Source organism: Malus sylvestris, chromosome 11 (genome assembly GCF_916048215.2).
Source record: "Malus sylvestris chromosome 11, drMalSylv7.2, whole genome shotgun sequence".
In the NCBI taxonomy this organism is placed as follows: domain Eukaryota; kingdom Viridiplantae; phylum Streptophyta; class Magnoliopsida; order Rosales; family Rosaceae; genus Malus; species Malus sylvestris.
Window position 1 is genome coordinate 28,377,770 of NC_062270.1, and position 19,221 is coordinate 28,396,990.

Consider the following 19,221-nt stretch of genomic DNA (forward strand, 5'->3'; position numbering starts at 1 on the left):
AGCCTTTTGTGAACATTTAGAGACACTATTATCATAAACAGAGTGGTACCCCTTAAAACTCTTTGAAGTGGAAACCTAAAGAGAAGTTAAAACATGTAGTTTTATCCCAAATACAGTTTCTTGGAAAAACTTGGCATTTCTCTGCATCCATGGTACCCTAAGAATGGTCATCACTCATCACAGATTCACAACGCACCTTTTTATTATGTGAGCTTTATTACTTTGACCAAACCCAGTGAGTCAATTTCCAACAATGCAAAGGCAACCGGGTGCAAAACCAACGCAAACCAATCATTTCAAATACCACCTGTGCATCCAAGAAGCCACTGGTTATATTGGGGTTTGTAAGCAAGACCCTGCGTAAAGCGGGAGCCTTGTGCACTGGGTACGACCTTTTTTAAAGGGTCTGGAATTTTTAACATTTCGTTGTTAATTTTACTGGGAGGATTAGTCATATGTTAGATAAGCTTAATTGAGGGACACAAGATAGTGCCAACTCCATATTATATTTCAATGATCCGAATGGTCTAACTTTTAGGTCCTTCCCTCAAAGAACATCATTGCAATGAAACACCCAAGGTTTAACCATTCAATTAAATGTTGTCATTTTAGTGTTTTCTTGGAATGGTTTTTTTTTTCAAGTAAGATCTATGAATGAAAATAGACTGTTCAAATCATTATACTATAATCCCTCAATAGAAGAGACTCATATACGCACATACATACATACATATACATACATACGTACATACATACATACACATATATATACATGCATACATACATACATACATACATACATATATATATCATAATCAAAGTATTATGCTGCCTTTTCTACCTTTTCCTATTGTTTTCATCAGTCTTATGCTCTTTTCCCCCTTTTTGTATTTTCGTCATCAAAGTATTATTCTTATGTTTGGTTTACACTAAAAACATTTTTATCAATTCTGTAAGGTCTTCCCCTGTGTTTCTGCAACCTGTGGTCAATTTTACCATCCACATTGCATTGCAAAACTCATTTATAAAGGCACTGGAGTCTCTGCTGAAGAACTTGAGAAAAAAATTGCTCTGGGGGAATCTTTTACGTGTCCGATTCATAAATGCTGCATTTGTGAACAAGGAGAGAACAAGAAGGATCCTCAGTTGCGGTTTGCTGTGTGTCGGCGTTGTCCTAAATCCTACCACCGGAAATGCTTGCCAGAGTAATCTTCTTAATTGTTCTTTTTTGTTTTTATTTTTATATGCTCTTAGGAGACCATGCTTCGGTCTTTTTTTTTCCGTGTATAGATTGCTTATGCTTAAATTGCTTGTATCAGGGAGATTGTATTTGAAAAAAACAGAGGAAGACGAAGAGGAGGAAGACAAAGGGGAGGAAGACACAGAGGATGAAGGTACAACAACAAGAGCTTGGGAAGGTCTATTACCTAACCGTGTACTAATAAATTGCACGTAAGTATTATTTTTGTGAGCTGATTTTGTTCATTATTTTGTTTGATTTAATTTTTCTGAATGCTTTTTTTCTTTTTCTTTGGATTAGAAAACATGAGATGATTAAAGACATTGAAACGCCAATAAGGGACCACATAAAATTCCCTAGAGTCAAAGAAAAGAGGACTACTTTTATTCGAAAGAAGACTGATTTTGTAGAGAGAAAAAAAAAACAGACATCAGAATCCCTTCAAGATAGAGAGATATCTGTGACGAATAAGAGAAAGCTTTCCGCCAAAGAATTCTATAGGGGCCAAACTGCTCCTATGATATCTAAAGAGAAGCTGAATTCATCTTCTACCGCAAAAGTGGGTGGTAGCAGAATTAGTAAAAAACTTCCTGCTGGGTTAGATGCATCTAGAAAGCTGAAAGTGAATTGTGTTTTGAAAAAGAAAGCTAAGATTTCTGTGGCTGGGGAACAAAATACCTCATTGGGTGATCAGCTATATTCCTATGGGAAGGAGTCTTTGCAAGTGAAGTCGGGGAAGCATGGCAAACCTGATGGGGAGCGTGATATGGCAATATTTAATCCTGCCTCAAAAAAATTGACCAGTGCACCACCACTTTAGATGCAACTACAGAGAGGAGGTAACTTAAGTTGAAATTATTTACCAATTCTGTTCTGTTTATGCTTTATAACTCGTTAAAGCATTTGTTAATAGCATTACCTCTTTCGTTTAATATATAAGGGAGAATGCCTTGAAGGTGAAAATTCAAAATACTAAAAGTATACCATTTAACTTAATTTTCTAAGACAATTAAATATACTGGGGGTAAAGTGTAAATAACTAACAAGAATTTGAAAAATCAAAGTAAATTAAAATACTATGAACGTTGGTTGGGCTAGTGGTTACCACTCCCCCCCCCCCACCCCCCCCCCAAAAAAAAAACCAACGTACCCATCATCTCCTTTTCATTAGTTTTGCGTCGAGTTTTTAAAAAATAACAAAAAACTAAAATTGGATTATGCGTGAGCGTGTTCCTAGGGACTAGTATATTCGAGAGAGTGTGTGTGTATTACTCTCTCTCTCTCTCTCTCTCTCTCTCAACACATGTGTGTGCACACACACGTATATGATTGGATACTTTAGAAGGACTTACCACGGTTGCAGACAAGACAATTGATTTAAGGTTTGAGTAGTTTTTTGATTTATTTCTTGCAATTCAGGTTATTGTCTTTAATGAAAGATGCTGCGTCTTCAATAACTCTGGAAGATGTTATTGTTGGTATATGGTCCAGCCCATGATCAATGTTCTAAATTATTCTAGTAAGCAAGTGAGGTGGCTAGAGCATGCTAGACAATTCTAGCATGTTATTAAGTTGATGGAAGAAGCTAGAGAGTACTAGCTTGCAAATGAAAAGATCTAGAAGCTACAATTTTGTGGCTAGTCTAGATCTTTCTATACTAGAGGTTTGAAGAATACACTAGAAACTAGTAGAATGCCAAACCCTCACCTATAAATATGGGTGTGATGTTGTAGTGAAGTAACCAATTAAGAACCAAGTGTGAGTAGCAAAGGATCAAGTCCAAAGTTAGAGTTCCACTCCAAGAGTGAGAGTGAGAGTGAGAGTGTTCCACTACACATTGTGAGTGAAGTTTAGAGTGATAAAAAGTGTGTCATACTTTCTTGTATCCATCAAGCCTTGTCTTTGGCTTGATAAGACTACTCTTGTTGTACTCATTTTTTTCATATAGTGAAGATTGACCCTTGTTTCGTGGACGTAGGCATAAATTGCCGAACCACATAAATTCTTGATGTCCATTTTCTACTTTACCTTGAGCATTCTCTATCTTGTAGTACCGACATTCCTAACCGTTATAAGAAAGCACACAGTTTCATCGACTCGTCAATCCTCGTCCAAAAATGTTGTGGAAAGGAACATTACAATGGGAAAGGTAGAAGGCTCAATTGAGGTACATCACTGGGAAATTTCAACTGCTATTTTGCACTGCAAAAAAGTGTGGACTTTTGATGATTTCTCTTATCATAATGATATCCACGTGTATTTTAGGCTGTTCGAACGGCGTTACGGAAACTAGAGGAAGGACGCAGTGCTGAAGATTCAGAGGCTGTTTGTGCTCCTGAAGTTGTTCACCAGATTTACAAGTGGAACCTGGTTTTCTAGTCCAGTCCTCGCTATCCTACAACTTATGACTAGGCAAAGATTATTCATCTTGATAATGTTTTAAGCTTCAGGTTTCCTGCATTGATGTTTGCTGTCTGTGTGCCATGTGTACTAGACTTACACATCTCAGCTAATTGTCTATTGTTTTAGTTCAGGTTATGCTTGGTTTGTGGTTCGGATGTGGGGTTGTAAAATAGCCAAGTTAAACCTAGTATCATAGTGCTAAAACGTAATTTGCTGAGTTTTCGCAAGCTTGACTAACTAGGCTCTAAGTTGGGCTTTGAATGTTGGTTTCAGGCATGAGGTTGGCTTGCATTAGTTTAAGCTGAATTTAGAGCAAAATGAGCTTAAAGCGTGACTTGACATAATGACTTTAGGAAAATATAGATACATAAGTGAATAAAGAAATAAATAATCATGTAACAAATATAAATCTTAAATAGAAGAGCGAAGGATATGGACCTTGCACCTGAAGCACAAATAAATGAGGCAACCTCAATTCAAAGAGAGGTGTCGTGTGATGAAATCCGAGTTAGACACTATCTTGACTAGTTTGACTAGTATTTTTAATTTAATATCAAGCTGTAGTAATTTTTTTCGAGTGGCTTGTTTCTTTACAAGCCAAGCTCAAATGAGCCAATAACATTTAAAAACATGAGCTGTATTAAACTGACTGACAACCTTAACCTTACTAGGTTGGCATATGCTGTTATTCTTCATCCACATTGTTCTAGGGTAGGCAAAGTTAGTCCACACTTTGTTAAGGAAGTCATTTGGTACATACTTAGAGGTTCTTTCACATATGAATTCTATACATTATTGTAGCTAAGTTTGTGACATGTTACATTTTCAAATGTGTAATGGCGAGCGTTTTGTGCATCCCTGTGCCTGAACTCTATATTAAGAGCTATATTTGTAGTATCTCTCTCTCTCTCTCTCTCATCTTAATTTTTCTTTGTTTCCTGTTTTCTCTTTCTTTTTGTGGTTGAGTTTTTTATGTGATTTTATTTGTACGTAATATGTGTATTAAAGGTTCACCAGATAACTGTTGTGTTTTCTTGTTTCCCATTAAGTTATTGATTCATTTTCATGCAGAACAAGCTGAGAGTATATCTTGCACCTTTCATGCATGGAATGCGCTACACGTCCTTTGGTCGTCATTTTACAAAGGTGGACAAATTAAAAGAGGTAATTTGGTTGGTTTCAAGTTTTTTATATTTCAAAGTTATGATGTACTCTTTTGCTAACTTATTACTGCTTATACTTTCTTCTCAGCTTGGGTTTTAATGAATTATTTATTTAGAGGAAACTTGCATTTATGAAGATGTCCAACCCACGCATATTTGGTGTGGTTGCTTATGCTTAAGCTCATTTTGACATTGAAAAATTCATGGTTGTGTTATGCTTTGATGGTGATTTTTACCACTTGTAAAACAAAGGGTTAAACCATAGAAAATTCTTGCTAGAGAACAAGTGTTGTAGTATAGAATGACTCAAGTAAGGTCGATCTTCTCAGGGACTGGTATAAACAATTTATGAGCTTTTGTGTATTTAACTTAGTTAACTCCAAGAACTACATTAATTCAACGAAACTAAATACTACTGTACGTGACTTAAACAAACATCTAAAAAGGGAAATGGCTTATAGAAATAATGATTCAACTAAACAAAACAAGTAAATGAGGAAATTCAAGATAAAATAAATGATTGAAGAAAAATAGATTGACAATATGCTAGAGTTCAACCTTTACCAACAACACTCCTACGAAGCTCTTCCAATTGCTTAAGTAATCGAAAACACATATCCTTTGAAGGTTGGGTTTTCCTTGTGTATGTTTTACTTGTGACATTCAAGTTAAAACGCATACCACTACATGCAATTTATTCATGACATTTGGATTAATATAAACATGAATGATTCATTAATCTTGATGAAAATCCTTTTGTTAAACCATGTAATCCCTAAGAGTATGATATTTACCTTAGGAGAAATTACAATCCTCAATCACAAGAAGCATAACCAATTTTAACGTGACATTCGTTCAAAATTGCATCCAATGACTTTTCTAAGCATCCTAATGGTGATCAATCATCAAGACACATAGATAGTTTAATTTAGAGATTGAAAATATCAAAGCAAGCATGTAACAACACTTAAGCAATTGAAAGAGAAATCTACATAATCATGTTGCGGCTCATGGCCTCACTCTAGCAAAAGGAAATTAGTTATACATAATTATTTGAATACATAAGAAATTATCCAAGAAGAATTAAAGAAAGAGACAACCCTTTTTTTTACAAGGAAGCTATCTCCTGAGCTCTCCGATCCTCTTGGAGTTGCGGCATCCCTTCTGCTTTCTGCTATGTTGCTCGTTGCAACTCTGTCCGTTGCTCTTCTTCTTCTCTGCCTTCCCTTCTTTTACTCTCTGCCGTGTGTTGCCTTAAACAAAAGGCAATGATTTTTCAAAGCACCAAGGCCACAAGTGGAAGGCCATCATTGGTGTCCCCCTTCTTTACCTTATTTTATTAGACAAAGGAATAAACAGCCGTGTGTTCCACTTTCCTCCTCCAAAAGCTTCTATTTTTCTAATGCTACAAAGGCCAAATGAGTGGGATTGAAAACCCATTGTCTGCCGAGTGATGATGACAAAGTAAAACACAAAACAAGTGCCTTTACTTTCTTATTTTTATTAGCCAAATGGAGTGGGCAGATTTGGCCATAACGTTTAGTAGACCAAAAGTCCTTAGATTTCAATGAATGAGATGTCCTTAGAAAGCTTGAAAGGTCAGCTTCAAAAGCTAAGAAGGAAGTTTCCTCAATTTAGGCTTTAATTATGTACTTATCTCTTGTGCAACCTTCAGAGGTCCAAACTGCCTTGTCAGCACGCTGACCTGTCTTCATTCTTAAGCTGGGAACAATTGGCTGGGAATTTTGAGCTGAAACTTTGATATGATCATCTTCGATCTCTTGTGAATCAGCTCCAACTAGAATCACTAAAAAATTCCAACGTTTGCATACTTTTCCACCAAACTCAATCTTGCTACTCCTAGAAACACAAAATGGCAAAACTCATAAATACTCAAAACTTCCAACTAAACTAGACAAGAAAAGAAATATAAAAAGGGGAAAATATATAGTATAAATATTCCATCATGCTTCCTCCAGTTTTAAAGATAATGAGATCCCATATGACTTTTGGATTTCTTTAATTTGTTTTCTGTTGAGAAGGAAAACTTTATCAGTAGACAAAGTCAAGAAGTTGCAAAATAATCTCCAGTATCGGACAATAGGTTCACCAGTTAGACAAAAGAGCAAAAATATCTAAGCTTCGAAATTCTAGTGTGACTTGCCACCAAATCAACCAAAAATTCACACAGTGCTACGGACTTTTAGTTTACTCGTGCTTTCACATATCGTTTTGTGAATTAAACTCTGTTGGTATATACTATATGGTTATTCAATTTTGATTTACTCTCACATAGTTTTACCTCTTATTTATCTGGTCTGCAACTTGAGCCGTTGAGTGTGTATTATGAACTTAATGCAACTTGAAGAATTTTAAAAGCTTGAGTTTAATATGCAGATTGCTGATAGGCTCCATTGGTACGCAAAAGATGGAGATACGGTATGGATCCATATGCTTTTATCTGTGAGATACATAGGTGTATGTCTTTTGGATGTTTCTTTTAGTTATGCAGTTGATGACTCTTGTTTGTCTTACTATATGCGTAATTTTTTGTTTGCACAATTGAACTTTTTCCTGGGTGAGACATTCCTTTTCTTAGAAGCTTCGACCTGAACGCTTTATTTTACTGTTCACCTAAAGGCCAACTGAAGTATAAATCTTATACTATGTTCGGCATCTGAGTTTGTGACGACATGGATTATAACGATGGCACAAACTGTGGCAAGCTTGCAGCATTATTCATATCAACATAGAGTTCTTTCAGAAACTACTTCTAGGACCTGACATCTTTACAATAGCAGAAGCATCAAAATTTATTGTCAAGGAGAAAAACTTCAGCAGATGAATGGTTTACCTGATGACAAACCCTAACAGGGTTCAATTACAGTACAGCTGTAATGTCAATAACGAACTGTATAACAATGAAACCAAAGAACAGTGCTGCACTTATTAGAGAGAAGTTTTTTTGAAATGGGATGATCTAGTGTACTTCTGAGGACTATTCCTTGGCTGTGCTCGGAGATGTTTCTGTTCAGCTTTTTTGCGTTTCTGTTAGTTAAAAGTTTCTACTTAGGCTGCTTTTAGATGCATTTTATTTAGTGGACTACCCGGTCTAAAGTATTTGTATGGGATCAATAAAATTGTTTTCTCATAAAACAAATGTTGAATCATAGTTGTTCGTTTTCTGCAAAACTGCAACAGAAGCATCTAGTACCCAAAAAGTTATCATGATGATCTTTATGAACTTTTGTTTGACTTTACACAATTGAATTTGCAATAAGTATATTCGCCGCAGAAGTCATAAGCCAGTTAATTGTTGGATGACTGTCTTCTTGTTCTCAAAGTGCATATCATATGATAAGAAAGAGAACTGTTGTGGTTGTTGACATGCCACGACCCTAATATTCCCCGAATACCAGGATAGACACGTGCTGGCCGACACCCGAGGGTGACGAAAGCCATTAATTGATACAAAAGCTAAGAATAAGAAGTAAATAAGGGTTATGAATTTAAATACAATGAGTTAATAATTTAGGAACGTGTTCAGAGCATACAACTAAGCTCTAAAAGAATTGATATAAAATTGAATAAATAAAAGGATGTGGGTCCTACACCGAGAGAACTCAAATATGCCAATGTGAAAGCATTGACGTCGGGATCGTATGCCTAGATTATAAATCCTGAAAGGGGGTGCAAAACTAGGGTGAGTGGACCAAGTTTATATACATACATAATACAAAAACAGTTATAAACATACTAACCCCCAAAATTTTAATAATGAAAACTACTAGCATAATAAATGATAGGTTTCTTTGAAAACCCTAGCATGCCGTAAATATCTCAAAAGACATATCGCGGAAATCAAAACATCATTAGTCTCACAGATCGTCTCGTAAGCGCGGTGTGCTGCCAGTAAGATCACTGAATAATAATACTCCCGACCCAATGCTACACCTAAGTCTCTGTGCTCGTAGCTAGAGATAACTCCCTCCCAGCCCAATGCCTGTCTCCTTGTCCCTCAACCTTTCGCTAGGGATTATTTCTCCCGGCCTAATTGCCAACACCAGATCCTCGTCCCAGGCGGCATAGTGTCCACTAGGTACGCACAAACAGTTACGCCTCTAAAAAATAACCACTTCATGGTATAAAGTCATCCATCGTTTATACTATAAAGAGGTGTTTCGAAAACATGTTCTAGCATCCTATCGTCATCCATCAGATAGTCTACAAGTTCATGGTTTTTATAGAAAATACGATATATTAAAATATAGCTCAATATAGGCCAACAATTAATTCCTCACAAAAAACACGAGACGAAAATCAACAAATTCAATAAACATGCTTAATATAAACTCAAATTATAAACTCGTAAGACATGATATTCATTTATGCAATTGAACTATAAAATCATGTAATTTTAGAATAGGTCAACTGACAGATACTCCGTAGTAGTAGAGTTGTGCGGAAAAGAATTAAAGAAATCCCCACTAGCAACTTCAACTAAGCACAAAAAGGTAATAAATAAATAAAAGGGTTTTCTAAAGGATTTGGGCTTGAATTAAATAAAATAAAGGATTTGGGTTGGATGGTTAAAGCCTAATGGGTTTAGGGTAAAGGGTTTTGGGCTTAGAGCCCCAACAGAAATTCCCCAAAGGCCATTTTGGTTTTTAAAACAATTAAATTAAAATAAAAGTAAACTGGGCTTAACGGGCTGGAGGCCCGAGTTCCTCCTGGCCCTAAGGCTTGAAGCCAAAAGGGTTTGGGCCTTGCCAGTCTTAAGGATTTAAACTAAAAAAATAAAAAGGAAAGGTTGAGGGTACTGGGCTGGCTAAAACGGGCCTAGAGGCCGTGGGTTTGAGAAACGGCCTAAAAGGCCTAGTGTCGACGGAAATAATGAAGAAGAACGCTGGAGCCTTCCCAGCTCCGACCGACTGCAAACCATGGCCCTAGACTTCGTTCTAGGTATCAAATTGAAGAGTGAGACGAAGGGAAGAGATTTATACCTTTTATTAGCTGTGAAACGGCCGGAGGTGAACGGAAAGCTCCTCGACACCCACGGTTTCGCCGGAAATGGGTTTAGTACACTTGGGTCGATTTCGTGGTAAAACCTTGGTAAACAGAATAGAATCACTTCAATAATCACCTCCAAACATCAACCCACGAAGAATATAAGGAAATACGAGGCTTACCTAACCGGAAAATGAAGAACTCTCGCCGGAGTGTTTTCTGGGTTTGCCGAGTCACGCGGCGACGGGAGAGAGAGAGAGAGAGACAGCATAAAGGAGATGATGATGGTGCTTGTTCTTGAGAAGGAGCAGCTGTGAGTGTGTGCGTGTGTGGTCACAGGGAAGAGATGAGGGAGATGAGGGTTTTGAAAGAGAGGAAAGGGAGTGTGCAGCGAACGAGAGAAGAAAGAAGGGGTTATGGGGTAGGAGACAGAGAGAGAACATGAGGGTTGGTAGGGTACTGCCACGTGGCAGCTTAATTGGGTAAAGGAATATGGACTAAATTGATTAAGGGTGCTTCGGTATGGGATCCCAAACCGAAACTCTTGTCCCGATTCCCAAACCGAAATTTTCGGGAATCCCAATTTCAATACCGATCCCAAACCAAATTTTTGGGAATCTTGAAATAGTTTCGGTATTTCGGGACAAATCGGGAATCCCGAAATGGTTTTAGGCTTTTGGACAAAAATTTGACATATATGCTTTTGGGCTAAAATTCAACCTTTTATATCTATTCACACAAACAATTTCAATGCAAAGATTTCTACAAGGACTTGAAACTAGAAACACAAACAAAATATAACATTTGGATTTGGTTTACAAAACAGAAATATTTCTTGTATTTTTGTTCTTTTGTGGGTTTACTGATACAAATTGTACCCAATAGATTGAGCTTTACAGCAAATACAAGGAGAAAGGTTAATTATTTCCCTCTTTAATTACATTTTTCATTGCTGCAACTCTATATGTATGAACTTGTTATTTACTAAATGTTATGATTCCATTGCTAATTTCCAACTTTGGTGCGAAATCTGTGTATTGAAATTGTTGGGATAATCATTTTAGAATTGAGTTTTGGGATGAAACTTTAATCTTGAATGAGGTTATTAATCAATTGAAATTAAACCAGAAAATAAAAACAAAAGAAAAAGAAAAGGAAAAAGGGAAGAAGAAGAATAACCATTTGGAAGCAACATTGACAACGAGGACAACCTTCCCTTTGTAAACGCTGAGTGACATAGTGACAGAGTGATAGAGTGAGTAGTTAGTTTCTGTTCTTCAGTGGATATGATAAGATTCAACTGTTGAGATTAAATCTCACCGAATCCGACGGCTATTAAAATTCTAAATATATATTTAAAAATTAAATAATATATATATATATATATTGGTTCGGTTTGGGATTACCGAAATCCCGAAAACTTGAGACCGATTCCCCGTACCGAAATTTCGGGATCGGTTCGTTATTGGGTACCAAAATTTTTGGGATTTTCGGTTTGGGATTATTTCAATTCAGTTTCGGGAATTTTTCGGTTTGGTTTGGGAATTTTGGTATTTTTTTCCAGCCCTAAATTGATAATTTCATAAACATTTTGGGGAACAACAAAATTATACATATAATTGGGGGTTAGGGTGTTACAGTTGTGATTCCTTATTGAACGTGAAATTAATGTTGGATCATGAGCTTTGGTTTTTATGTAGGATTAGCCTGGGTTTCTTTATTATTACATAGGCTTTTTCGCTAAAATGGTTCTTGAGATTGGTATAACTCCTCACTTTTGTCTCCGACAATGAAAATCGATAAAAGTGGTCCCTGAGTTTGTCCACTATGAATCATTTTGGTCATTCCATAAAAAATCTGTTACACCCATCCCCAATTTAAATCGTATTTTCACTAAGTTTGAGTTTATCTTGCTTTTAAAATGGTTTTTGGGTCTTAAATGGTGTGCCCAAGGGGCCCACCCCTGTTTTGTCCCCTGGTTCCTTTCCCATTTTCTTTCTTTTCTGATTTTTATAACACTCTCTCTTCTCTTTCTCTCCCTCTTCTTCTTCTCTCCCTTATCTTTCTCCCGTGCCCTCTCCCTCTACAACTCTTCATCCCTTCTCTGAAAATCATACCCAACTACCATCCCAACCATCAAACACTAGACCTTAGACCTCGAAACCACAAGCAAAACTAGGGACTCCACCGTGACAGTCACGGTGCTCACTCCCCAGATGAAATCGACGGTTTTCGAGCCAATTTCCGGCCAAACTACGGTGATTTGACCGGCGTGTAAGGTATCAATCTCTTTGTCTCGCTGAGTACTACAACTTCCCTTTTTGTTTCACCAGATTTCGTTGAGTATTGAAGAAGTTATACTCATTTGAATCTTACCCAGTTTCTGGCGACCTCAGTGGATTTCGAGGGGTTTTCCGGCCAAAAAACGGCGAGTTAGACGTCCTGCGAGGTACCATTCTCTTTATCTCTTCGAGAACTATAACTTTCGTTTTTGTTTCACTCGATTTCGTTGAGTATTGACAAAGTTATTGATCTTTAAAGGTTGCCCAGAAATTCTGGTGGAAAGCCCAGTTTTCTCGGCGAACCCGTGCCTTCCAGGCCATTTTTCAGCCAAATCCGGCCACAATGACCGGAATCAAGGTTATATTTCGATTCCTTACCTTTGGGGCTTCAATTTGGTATATTGAATGACATATTTTGGTTGAGTTTTGAGCTCCATCGGAGCTTGGGAATTCTCTGCCGAAATCCGGCCTTCTCCTCCCTTTGAATCCGACGACCCACCAACCTAAGGCCTTTGGGCCTTTCCTGCCGAGCCCAACCCGCCTCTTTTCTTTTAATTTTTGTTTTGTTTTTAATTTAAAGGCCTTGGGCCTTACTTGTGAAGGCCTTAAACCCAAACCCAAGTTCCCATTTTAATTTCTTAGAGGCCTTTGGGCCATTTTCCTTTAGGGCCTTAAACTTGAGGCCCGTGCACTCAAAACCCTAAATCCTAGCCGGCCCAAATCCCTTTATGTGCAATATTCCGTTAGGGAATATTCTCTGGAATATTCTATTGACGTTTACGATATTTATCTAAGACCCTTCTTAGGGTAATTCGACGTTCTGAATCCGTTTTCGACATCTGTTTTCCCAAATTAAATCGTTTGAGTATAGTTTTATTAATTGGGCCCTTTATATGCTTAGGGGCAATTATAGTGGTGTTTTTGTCTTCGCTAGTTGCGTGGCTCATAGGCGGCGAAGTACTGTGAGTGGATCCCTTCTAAAAATGCATGTTTTAATAGTAGAAATGCATACATGAAAGGCATGATTTAATGATTACGTTTTATGAAACGCTTTGAGATAATATGCTTACTAAAGTTAGTTTGAATTATTATTATTTTTCTTATAACTCATGTTCTTATAGAATATCCGATGGATGACAATATGATACTTAGAACATGTTTCGAACCCCTCTTTATAGAATAGATGATGATGACTTTATACTATGAAGTTGTTTTTCAATATATATATGTTCAATGGTTTTGTACTTACCTAGTGGTCCTTTCCGCTACGGGACGTAGGGATAGATTTCAGTCCGTCCCGGGTGACGGTTTGGTGTTGGCATAGGGCCTGGAGTGTGTTTCCTCTGGCTATTAGCACAGGGACGGGAAGCCGGCATGGGGCCTGAAGTGTATTTTCCTTTGACTGTCTACTCAGAGACGGGGAGCCGGCATGGGGCCTGCGGGTTAACGGACATTCATTAGTGATTATTATATAAGGAAAACTAATGAAAAGGGCTTGAAAACTTTAAGTTTTAATGATAAGGACAAAATAAAGGGTAAAGTGAATAGTACCAGGATTGACTTTTTAGTGTAAAAATGTGGTTTTTCGTTAAAGTGAACAGTACCGGGTGCTTTTCGTTAAAGTTCCTTATTATATATGAGTTATGATTTGAGACATTGCATGGCATGCTAGGTTTCGGAAAACCTATGTTTAACATTATATATGTGTTTTCATAAAACCTGGGGGTTAGTACGTTGATAACTGTTTTATTATATATATATCAACTTGGTCCACTCATGTTTGTTTTGTGCCCCCTTCAGGACTTAGAATCAAGGTATACAATCTCGGCATCCAGGCACTTCTACATCGGTATCTTCGAGTCCTCCCAGTGTAGGACCCACTCCTATGTTCATTCAATTTTTATATTAATTCTTTTAGTGTTCTAGATTAGATGTGTGCTCTGAACACGTTCCTTAAATGCATATTCCTTATTATTTTACATTCATAAGTTTTATCTATCCCTTGTTTTCAGCATTTGCACTCAATAAATGGCTTTAGTCACCCTTGGGTGTCGGCCAGCACGTGCCTATCCTGGAATTTTGAGGAATATCGGGGTTCGGACGTGTCAAAATCTGTCCATGTCCTTGTTAAGGGGTTGGTTTAACAAAAATACCCTTAAAAGGGTGGTCATGTGGTCTTTCCCGTGACAATTTAACAAGGATATTGAGTATTTTTCACGGAATGACCAAAATGATTTATGGTGGACAAACCAAGGACCACTTTTATCAATTTTCATTGTTAAAGACCAAAGTGAGGAGTTATGTATGCCAATCTTAGGGATCCTTTTGGCTAAAAAGACGTATTCTAAAAAGACGTATTACATATATATATTTTTTCAATGTTGATTACCTCCACATCAAAATAATGTTGATTGTTCCAATGTACAGATAGTGGACTTTTGTTGTGGTGCCAATGATTTCAGCATTGTAATGAAGAAGAAACTTGAAGAGACGGGGAAGAATTGCTTTTATAAAAGCTATGACTTTATTCAACCAAAGGTAATAGTCATTCATATAAGTCTTCAATGTTGGTCAATCCGCATCATTCATATTGTTTGGGTTAAAACTTGAACTTTGGGCTCAAAAGGGAGTTGGCCCAGAAGAAAGAATGGAAGGCAGGAAGCCCAAGATTCAGCCGAAGCCCAGAAGAAGGAAGGAGCCCTTTTTCCGACTAAGTGCAGACCACTTGGGCCACCTGCTCACCTACCTAGAAGTCAAGTGGTGTAGACTAGCCAGCTAATCAGCCCAAAAAGTACTTTACAATGGCAGTACAAGTAAAAAGCTGATGAGTCACTACCTTTCAACTGCATTCGGGCAAGGTTGATGCTGCAAGTAGCCAAGCCAAATCATCTATACAAGGGGGGAGAGAAATCAGAGATAAGGACACTCAATCAAACAAACAAAAACACAAACTCTGCTCAAGCCAGATTTGCATACGAAGCTGTAGTCAGCACCAAGCCTTCATCATTTTTAGGATCAACCTTCACCAAAAAACCTTTGTAAAAGCTCTGCTACCTTGTCTGAATCTTGCTGTAGTATCGATTTCTCCCTGTAAACTCATCTCCTGACCTCCCCTTTTAGCACTCAAACCCTTTGTAAATCACAAAGAGAGGAAGTTGCAAGACGATCAGCCTTGCCCGACAAGGTGAAATCTTGCCCGACCCTCTTTGTTTTGTCTTGTCATTCATGAATCTAGTAATATAATGTATACTGCCATCTGTATCCGAGTTATTTCTAGCAAGTTTATGAGTAAAAGACTTCTAAGTTCTAACCTTTTGGGCATGCAAGATTGATCAACTAAAAGTCATTGGTCTCAAGGCATAAAAAAGAACTTGATGTGGACTTAACCCATCCACGACAATCCATGATAACAAGAAGTCCGAAGTTACTTGGGGCGCAAGTAATTAGCCTATTTCTTAGTTTTACTTCTGTTATATTATGATTGCCATAGAACGCTTGAGTATAGAATTAACTCTGATGGGAAGCCTCAAGGCCTATACCTAAGGCCCTACAAAGGCACCTATCTGGGTTCATTCTGCTCTTCGGGCTCAGGCGATTAAAGGATAACAGTTGTAATACTCCTGTAACAATGAAACAACCACTATATGTTCAAATGCTTGGTTAGCTTTGATTGTGAGCCTCAAGGCCTAAACCTAAGGCCATACAAAGGTACCTTTCATAGCTAACTTGGTATTTCGGGCACATATAACATCTATTCTACATCTGTCATGCTGAAGATGGCAGTGGCACGCCTGAACACTTAATGTTAATTTTGATTATGAGCCTCAAGGCCTACACCTAAGGCCCCACAAAGGCACTTTTCAGAATTAACTCTGTCCTTCTCTTATAGCCCGCCAATAAGCAGGAGCCCGACAGATAATATCAATCGGCGCCAAACTCTCAGGGAGCTGTGCATTCGCTGGCTAGGAAACGTCCCGATTGCAAATTCCTCCAGACGAACACATATTATCTATGACATATGCAAGCATGGTTGCATTGTTCACCACACATGAACGTGGGCTATGATGTAAGGTAGAAACTAGAACGGTTTTTGTAGCATTAGAAGTTATTCACTAACTGTTTATGATGGGTCTGAACCACTTAGTAGAAATATACACACCCGATGTAGCTTTATAGTATATCCCTGAAATTTCAGTTGATGGGATTTCAGAGTAAGTGAGATTATGGGACACGCTCCATATAATGAACAACAAACAAATGCACCCGGAAAACGAATGATGGATGAACTACTTTTTCTTTATCAGATGCATTTTCAGCCATTAAATGATAAAGTTTAAAGAGTTTGGAGTAGCTATTCATTATATTTTTGCACTTCACTTCTGATGGAAAACATAATAAGGGATGAGGATGTGGTCAAACATGTAGTTGGATGATAATAGCCTATAGGATATGTACGCTGGGGTTCCACCATAATACCATTTGACAATATGGGGAGTTGCCTAATTAGTTATAAGAACATGCAAGGTCCCTTCTTTCCACGACATGGGATTAATATTCTCAACACGCCCCTCACGTTTGGTGAATTTTCAAGCCTAATACGTGGACAACACAAATCGGTGACATGAAGCACGTGTGGCCGTTGAGCTTCACACATGGGGCAACCGGCTTCAATACCATGAAGACAGTTGTGGTTCCACCATAAAACCAATTGGCAATGTGGGGAGTAATTACTTATAAGCACATGCAATGTCCCTTCTTTCCCCATTGTGGGATTAATACTCTCAACGGTATGCAAGTAACATTGTGCTTCCACTGTGAAGACCTATTGTATTTCAGATTTGACTTTTATGAGGTTTATACTTACAATGGAATGCAATTTAGACAACCAGCACTGGGAGTTATATCGCTCGCTCTTGATTCTTTTCATCCTCATTTTTAAGTAAAAAAACGTAGTGCGACCAATTTTGTCTCTTAAGATTGTTTTCATTTCTTTCTCATTCACAATGTTGGGTTTAAGGCTGTTAAGTGTGCTTTTACTGGCTTAAAACATCAAAACTGGGAAACTGATTATTTTGTGTGTATTTTCATTTGGCAGAATGATTTCTGTTTTGAGAAGAGAGATTGGATGAAAGTAAAACCAAAGGAGTTACCGAAAGGGTCACAATTGGTAGGAAACTGGTGGTTGTTTTTATTTCATCAAGGCATTTGAATTTTAGAACCTTTATGTTAATTGGTTCAGTCTCCGCAACTTTTCTACTTGAGCAGATCATGGGGTTAAACCCTCCTTTCGGAGTTAAAGCAGCTTTGGCAAACAAGTTCATCGACAAGGCTCTTGAGTTCGATCCAAAGCTCCTTATTCTTTTGTTCCACCAGAAACTCAAAGGTAGCTGCTTGCTGTTGTTCAGCTATCTCTTTCTTAAACATAAAGGCATACATAAATGTAGCTATGCCTTTGAGTTGGACTTCAGTTTGCATATAGTTTCTTACATTTGTGTCTTTCGTCAGGTTAAATGAAAAGAAATCACCTTATGATTTGATCTGGGAGGATACCCAGTTTCTGTCAGGAAAGGTATGTGTTTATCCAACTGGCTGAATCTTAATATCTGTTTTGAAATTTTAGAATGTGAATTTACTGGTGACTTGTCTCCATTCAGTCTTTTTATCTCGCCGGATCTGTTGATGCGAATGACAAAAAATTGGATCAATGGAATGTAATGCCACCACCAGTCTATCTCTGGAGTCATCCTGATTGGTCTGCTGACATCAAGGCTATAGCCCAAGAGCATGGTCACATCACTGCATCACAAGGGTATACGAATGATAATTCCGACTCTTTAAATAACGGTCGGTCAATAGGTAATAATGATCAATATGGTGAAGCGCCTATGCTGATTGATGATGGCATAAAACCCGAGAGTCCTGGGGATGGGAACAACATCATTGATGAGATATGCAAGGAAATGCTGCCACTCATTCAGCCTGCTGAAAAAGGAGATCAGCATTCTGAGCCTGGCAACTCTGGTTCAAGCATGCAGTTCGGAACTACTTATGGTGGGACAAAGTTCAACATTGCTGATGACACAGGTAGAAGGAGCTTCTCCATGAGCAGTGATGAGCCTTACTCGAATCTGACTCATAGATGGTCTACTGGTCCCAATTCTGGTTATAGGGCTACAAACTCGGAGGAACCGTTTGTGGGGCACACGAGAGAGAGATTGGATAGCCTTGGTTGTAGACCATATTTGAATGAGAAGATGCATTTAGGAGGGAGTCTGACGTACGGTTTCAGATTCGCCTTTATGGTCAGCAAGATTTTGATTCTTCAAGAAGTAGTTATTAGGTGGGTCAGGATTCTGTGAGTGGACAGATTGGATTGTATTCATCTACTGACAGCCATAGTCATCCTGGTCCAGCAGCTGAGTTATCATACCGAATGAACACATCAGTCTTGCAGCGGTATGCACCTCGGTTGGATGAATTGAACCACATGAGGATGGGCCGCTTAGGGTCTGAACCTGCTCTAGGAAATCAACCGCACATGTTCAGTAGCGACAGCACTTATGATCCCAGGGCACCCCCCGCCCGGTCAACATGGTGGCTCCATGGGTTTTGCTCCCGGTCCTCACCAAAGCTATTCGAACCAAAATTGAGCAGGTTGGCTGAATGAGTAAAACAGGTAGAATGTGATCAGTAGGTTCTCCTTTTTGTACACAGTAGCAAATGCTGGTGTGTTATATACAAGTTTTTTGGCAACATTGTACTTCGTGCCACTTTATTATTTTAGTTGCATCTTGAGCGAAGCTTCTGATATTTTACTAGTTTGTTCTTCCATCCTTTTTTTCTTTCTTTACTTTGGCTGAATCAGTTTGTCATGTTACCGAAGATATATTCCCATCATGTGATGTATGAGATGCTCACTTGGGTTATATATCTCTGGTTACAATCGAGATAGCCGCGTACGCAGAAGAGTTTGTATCCAGTTTTCGTCTTGTTGCTCACATGGGTTATACATGAATTTTTTTTTCTTCCCAAATTACTTAAATCCTTTGGTTCGGTACACTCATTGATCACGGATGCTTGTTACTGAATCACTGATGGGAAAAAGAATTGAAGAATAAATTTGAAA

The 19,221-nt window shown here is 38.1% G+C and overlaps 2 long non-coding RNA genes and 1 pseudogene across 2 annotated transcripts; all 3 read left to right on the plus strand.

Moving 5' to 3' along the window:
* Positions 1 to 966: 966 nt before the first annotated feature.
* On the plus strand, positions 967 to 18,926 carry LOC126589750 (protein ENHANCED DOWNY MILDEW 2-like; annotated as a pseudogene).
* LOC126589754 (uncharacterized) lies at positions 2,904 to 3,971 on the plus strand. The gene is made up of 2 exons (XR_007611922.1): positions 2,904 to 3,407; positions 3,506 to 3,971. It is a non-coding gene; the product is annotated as an uncharacterized LOC126589754 (long non-coding RNA).
* LOC126589753 (uncharacterized) lies at positions 11,678 to 12,979 on the plus strand. Its single transcript, XR_007611921.1, has 3 exons — positions 11,678 to 12,092; positions 12,194 to 12,262; positions 12,355 to 12,979. It is a non-coding gene; the product is annotated as an uncharacterized LOC126589753 (long non-coding RNA).
* Positions 18,927 to 19,221: the final 295 nt, after the last annotated feature.